Source organism: Macrobrachium nipponense, chromosome 25 (genome assembly GCF_015104395.2).
Source record: "Macrobrachium nipponense isolate FS-2020 chromosome 25, ASM1510439v2, whole genome shotgun sequence".
NCBI classification, from domain to species: Eukaryota; Metazoa; Arthropoda; class Malacostraca; order Decapoda; family Palaemonidae; genus Macrobrachium; species Macrobrachium nipponense.
In genome coordinates, this window is record NC_087214.1 from 51,595,444 (window position 1) to 51,602,843 (window position 7,400).

Consider the following 7,400-nt stretch of genomic DNA (forward strand, 5'->3'; position numbering starts at 1 on the left):
TGAAAGCAGGGGGCTGCCTATAAAAGGACCTTGTGGGAAAATTCATTTCTTCTCTTATGCCAGTCCTTCATCCAATCTCTTTTTTCCATTTTTGAGAGACCTCTTGGTTGTCAAAGCTATACAGGCCGTCTCGGTGTTCATGACTAAGCCTTGTGATAATCAGTTAATGACTGATGACTGCACAGTCTTCTAGTTATTGTTCGGTGAATCCTAACGACTGCTCAACCACCCTCTTTGTGCATGCGGGATTGAAACCCTATGGAGGCCTTCAGTGCCACTGCAGTATCCACCTGCACATAAAATATTACAGTGCTCCAGAGTTGATGAAACTTTTCATCCGGAGCTTTGTAGGTGTATACTCGTATTTCCACCTTACTGTAACACTGGAATGAGAACTCAACTAAGGAAAAAGTCATGGTACAGTTCGTCTGTTTTCACGAGGAATGACTTGGATCAAACTCAGTCTCACCTCACCCTGTGGCATACAAAGATGTTGAGCACCACTTTAAGGACACTCATGGCACTGACATCTGCAACAAACCCTGGAAAAAGGCACAGTAGTTCCAGGCTATATTGAAAGAGATGTCGGTCATTACACTTTCAGTTTTACTTGCGCTACAATCAATGCCACTCAACATCCCGTTCTCGGGATATCCTCCAATTAATGTATTATAAGTCCAAATTATAGCCAAATACACCAATATATCATACCCTCTCCAACGATACTTTTGATCAGCTATACCTGTAATAACGGACGGAGGACGTTCTCTCAGAGTGGAAAAACAAAATAAAATGAGAACTTCCAATTGTTTGAAAACTCAGAACTTGACTTGATAAGATAATGAATAAGTCAGATACTGGCTTTGTCTTGTTTCGTAATTCTTCACGCTTCCAGGAAGCGTAATCTCCTTTCCTTTAGACATCTTCATTTACAGACATAATCATGTAATGTCTCGCGAAGAAGTGTAAATTTAACGTATTTCTTTAGCAGCTGAAACACAGTTGTCACGATGAAAGGTTATTGGAAATTGGAATCCTTGAATGACATTACTGAAAAGAGAGATGCTAATGTGTATCGGTTCATCAGTCATTCACTTCCAACTGATCATTTACTAACTCTATATACAATACATAGTGAGTGGGGGGGTTAACACGGGTGTGGAGTGGGGGGATTGGGACAGATAAAAGGGCAATAAAAAGAGAAATTCCTAAGAGGTAAATAAGGAGCATAATGCCTTAACGGCGGTTGTTGGTGACATGTTATAAACAATTTTGAAACGACACTCGATAAGCGATATTTTTTTTCTTTTATATGTGTGTGTGTGAATGTAAAAGAAGATTCTAGAACTAAAACCCAAAATCCTCGAAAATACTATACTTCTTATTCAGCAGCGTTCCATATGATCAAGACTAAGTTTCACCTTTGAACAGAAACTCGTCTGCCACCTGCATCCCTTGACAGCTGACTGCAGGAGTCAGCATTTCCCCTTTGTCGGTTTCAGGTCTGTTGAAGTGAAGGGAGGTAGAATAGAATCCATTTGCATTCTGTGATGAGAACGAGGTTTGTAGACAGACATATTGACCCGTCGGTGATTTCCATTCATGGAATCACATTGAATCCGGTTTTCTTCAATGTTATCACTATATTCCCGAGGAATAATGAATCAGATATTAAATAATAGTTGGGGATTTATATACACAGACGTGTATATATATATATATATATATATATATATATATATATATATATATATATATATATATACACAGACGTGTATATATATATATATATATATATACACGCACACACACACACACACACACACACACACACACACATATAAATATATATATATAATATATATATATATATATATATATATATATATATAATATACATAAATATATATATATATATATATTATATATATATATATATAATCTTGATAACACGAAGTTGAGATATGTCAATATCGTCCACAGGAGAAAAGAGAATAAAAGACTCTAGTAACTGGATAATTTTGCCTTCCACCAGGCCTCTTCAAGAGCTTTATTTTAAGCTCTTGAGAGGTCTGTGGAAGGCGAAATTATCGAGCTACTAGAGTCTTTTATTCTCTTTTCTCCTGTGGACGATATTGACTACCATATATATATATATATATATCTATATATATATATATATATATATATATATATACATACGTGTACATATTCAAGACATACATATTATTCAACATCCACTTCACTTATTCCTCGGGAATAGATTACACCAAAGTTGAACTATAATTGATAAGTACTTCGCCACCAGTAGGATCTGAGCCACAATCTAGTCCAAAAGTAGCAAAGCACAGGAACTGTTGTTCTTTGAGCCACTTGATGGCTGTGTTCGAAAGTCACTGCACATCGTTTGTTTCTAAACGAAGCAGCGGTTCGATTCACACTAGAGCGAGAGCACTTATCATTTATAATTGCTCTCTGCCGGATCTAAGTTATTCCTGATAGCAGTGAACTGGATATCAATTAATATTTGTGTTTACACACACACACACACACACACACACACACACACACACATATATATATATATATATATATATATATATATATATATATGTGTGTGTGTGTGTGTGTGTGTATGTGTGTGTGTGTGTTTACGAACACCTATGCTATTTTGCGTGACTCATTCGCTTTGAGTTAAGAGTCAGGATATATTATTTACTATTCCGTTCAGAATTAATTTGAGACAGGCAAACAGAATAAATATATATATATATATATATATATATATATATATATATATATATATATGTGTGTGTATATATATATATAAAATAAATATATATGATTTATATATATATATGTATATATATATATATTATCATATATAGGATATATTATATATATATATATATATATATATAATATATAAATATATATATACATATACACATTTATATAGAACATACATACATGATATTAAATAATATATATTATATATAATATATTAGAATAATAGATATTATGAGTATACCATATACACAATTTATATATTATATAGCAGATATAATATATATAATCAATATTATATATATATATATATGTATATATATTATAATGTTACCAGGTGATCTGATAGCTGTTATTCTCAAGCCCCCATTAAAGGGCAAGAAATGCTGTTCTTGGAACATTGGTAACATTACTAATTCGTAACCGAAGACTCTCTCCTCTCTCTCTCTCTCACACACACACACACACATTCTCAACTTACTGAAACCTACTTAACTTTGGTGCGTGTGTCAATCAACTGCATATTACCAGTAATAGACGTTTATTGGGCAAGTCAAACAAAAAGACAAGTAAATGGAAAACCAGGCATGACAGATGATTAATCCCAATTAAACTATATCCCAAAGCAAACTGAAGCGTTGCTGCAAGAAAAACACTAACTCCAACTTCTAACAAAGTCATAAAAAATCCACCACAGGTTATGAGTCTGTGGTCCACAAAAAAAAAAAAAAATAAATAAATAAATAAAAATAAAAATAAAATAAAACCACAGTCACTTCGGCTCCAGAAGAGGCTTTATGCCATTTTAGGGCTTCTACCTTAGTTGAAACATCTGCAGGAGACAGAGCAATTTCCATTAAACCACAGTTTTCCCAATTCACAACACATAAAAATACACAATAAAGATATTAAATGAAGGCAAGCACCAATCACTGCAAAGTAATCTGGCCTTTAATGGATAACTATCAAGTTTAGTCATTTTTGTAAGTTCCTCCTCACTCTTTCAGCGACAGGGAATTCCGCTTCCGGGAAGTGTTCCGATGCGTCCTTCTATTCTGGATTTTTTATTCTGGATATTTACCAAAGAATGGCTCATTCTCCACTAGAGCCCTCCGCAATTAGAGGTTTCACAACGCACTAGCTGACACATTACCGTTTCACACATCCAAAAATCCGATTGACACCGGACCAAAAGCATCCATACCTTCTGATCCCGCCATGATGGAAATTTCCATTCTTGGATACACGCCACGAACGACCCATTGCATCAAAGGTGATCGGCTGAACATCGCCAAAATGTTCGTATGTCGCCATACCTCCGCAACCGCCCCCCCCCCCCCCTTATAATATAAATAATCACACTTTTATGGCACAGCGTTTCTCTAAAAACAATTTTACCGATAGCAACTGATTTTGTGAAATCCATAAGATTTTGTTCCAAAAATCTGCATGTCGTTGGAGTGAGCTCCTCGTTAGAATAAGCAGCTTCTTTCTCCAGAAATTGTTTCTTTTCGTCACGACAGCGTTCTCCCAAAGTGTTGCTTTCATAACTGCTTTTTTTCCCCCTGTGATGGGAAAGTACATCAGCGACCTTGAAACATGAATGATGACTGTCGGCGGACTAAAGGATGAAGCTTTTCCCAGGAACATACATATATATGTACATATATATATATATATATATATATATATATATATATATATATATATATATATATATAAAAAAGGTATAATCCACGAAGGAAAGATAAACAACGGAGTATCTGCAAGATCCTTCGTGGCTTATACCTTTTTTTATGGATTTATCACGTTCCAAACATTCGTGATTCAGTTATATATATATATATACTATATATATATATATATATATATATATATATATATATATATATGTGTGTGTGTGTGTGTGTGTGTGTGTGTGTGTGTGTGTGTGTGTGTATGTATGTATATGTATATATATATATATAATATATATATATATATATATATATATAGGGATAGTATATATTATATATATATATTGGGGGGTGTGGTGTGTGTGTGTGTGTGTGTGTGTGTGTGTGTGTATTGAAAAACGTGTTGATCTGTAAATACATAAATATGTATAAATTGTGATTAAAATACATGGGATGATTTCTAAACTTCGAGGCGGAGGGAATGGGATACAGCTAGGTAGAGAGAGAGAGAGAGAGAGAGAGAGAGAGAGAGAGAGAGAGAGAGAGAGAGAGAGAGAGAGAGCAAGCACACAAAAAAATAAGGGTGAACTGTTTTAGGGTAATAACGCACTGCATCTTCCCTTGAACTGTAGAGGTTCTAACTGCTCAACATCGTTAGGGAGACTGTCCCACAGTCCCACAGTCCAACTGTGTGAGGAATCAGCAAAGCTTGCCTCTCACGGCAGGAACCAACTGTTGAATTAAATCTGGAAATATTGACAAACAAGAGGTCAAACGTCGATGGTCCAAGTGATAACTGTTAGTGTTAGGAAACAGACCCTTGCCACCACGAACCTCTCTGTCTACAAGAGATGAGTCTCTGGCAGAGGCAGACATCTCACACACGGAGAACAGTAGCTGGTAAATTAAGGACAAATGACCTTAAAACAGGTTGCGTTTATTAATTATTTATAAACAGAGGAGGCCTTACGTGTAATATCTAACTTCCGAGCAGCATTTGCCGACACTTTCATCAAAGCTTCAGATAGTAAAAGGAAAATCCATAACCTTGTGAAAGAGTTTGAAAGCGCTTGCATGAGTTGGAAGTATAGAAAAAAGTAAGAGTAAAGGTAGGAGGGTGATAGGAAACCCAAAAGGTGGAGCGCTGGATGGTGATGGGGATGGTGGGAAAATAGAAACATTCAATTCGTGTTGTAACTATGAGTAAATACAGCACTTACCTCCAGCATCTGGTGGTAGGATTAAAGAACAGAGAATCACAGAATGAATAAAGCGCAAAAGGCCGCAAGGAAACCTGGAGTGTTTTGGGGAGACAAAATTGGAATCCACGAGGGGTTTATCGAGCCATACTTTTTATAGAGGCAAATTCTGCAGGGAAAAATCGAGGGTGCAAAGAGTACCTACTTGCACAGGAAAAGTGATATAAGAAGTCAAAAATGAAAAAATGGATTTGCTTGTAATGAATGGTCAAAAGTTACCATAAATAAGTTGATGGTTAAATAACTTAATATCCCAAGGAACATTCTGTTACGAATAAGAAACTGCTAATATTGTGGAAGTTTAATACATATATGATTTCTGTAGTAAAACACGAAAGTTGTTATATTTTTCCTCAAACGTCAACAGCCTCTGACATTGTTTCACTGCCTTCCTGGTTTCATTCTAATTTTACTCTCGACTTTATGAAATGAAGACAGGTCATTACACCACATTTTTACAGACGAAAAATATCTAGCAGTTAATTCAATAAATCTTTAGCCTCACCCTTCAAACGATACTGGATCCCTCTACTGGCCATAGCAACGTCCTGGCTACTTTTTGGAAAGAAAAACAAAATATGCAAAATTGGACAAATACTGGGACTACTTTTAATGCAACTGACTGACCAACTAAGTAATCACATGCTCTCTCTCTCTCTCTCTCTCTCTCTCTCTCTCTCTCTCTCTCTCTCTCTCTCTTCTCCCCTACCACTTTTTCCCTGCCCGTGAGCGAACTCTCAATTGCAACTCTTGCAGCCCAGCTTGTCTTTGATTCATTGTAATTCCCGTTCAACAGCACCTTTGTCTTTCTGATCAGGACTAAATTCCGTCACATCTTTCTTAAACCTTGCAGGCAGAGACAACAGTTAATATTCGTTTACTAATTCTAGTTTTTTTTTAATCCCCAGACTTCATTTTCCAGTCTTCCTGTTCTGAAAAATTTCGCGACCCCGCTATCACTGTCATTCAAGGAACTCATCTTGAAAAGGTGTAAGTTATCTGCCTTCTTAAACTAAAAGAAGAAAGGGAAAAATCGAATCATTCTGAACGCCCAACAACCATTAAAACCAGGTAAGCTCCTGGACGTTAACAACGCTTGTAATCCTGACAATCGCCACTTTTTCTGCTACGAACTCCACTGTAAACAAAACTATCTGTTATTTATCATACCCTTTCCAACTCACTACAGCCTTTTTCGCTTCAAAATCCAGAAATAATCGAAGGTTACAGAAATGCGCGCCTGAAGTAAACACCTCTCAGTTATAAACAATACTGCCAATAGCTCAATTCATCATGATACCACTCTGAGATAATATAAACATTAAAAAAAATACGATAATATAAACATAAAAAAAAATACGATAATATAAACATTAAAAAAAATACGGACATTAAAAGAAATAAACGCAGAACAATGACTTAACTTATACCGGCAAACAAAGTTAACAATGTGAAGTCCCAAAAGAAGAGAAGAACCAACACTCGCCCAAAGTCAACCCTCAAAAGGTACCAAATAATCATGGTGAGTCGGTCCTTCACACTGACCCAAAGGGAGTCCAACCAAAAATAAGATAAATAGGAAGTGTAGAAAAGCAACAGCAGAACCAAAAAGCTAAAAAAAGTAGTAGGACGTCCTCGCTAAGGACAGCTACCGGAGGCCTCCAACACACCGGGCAAA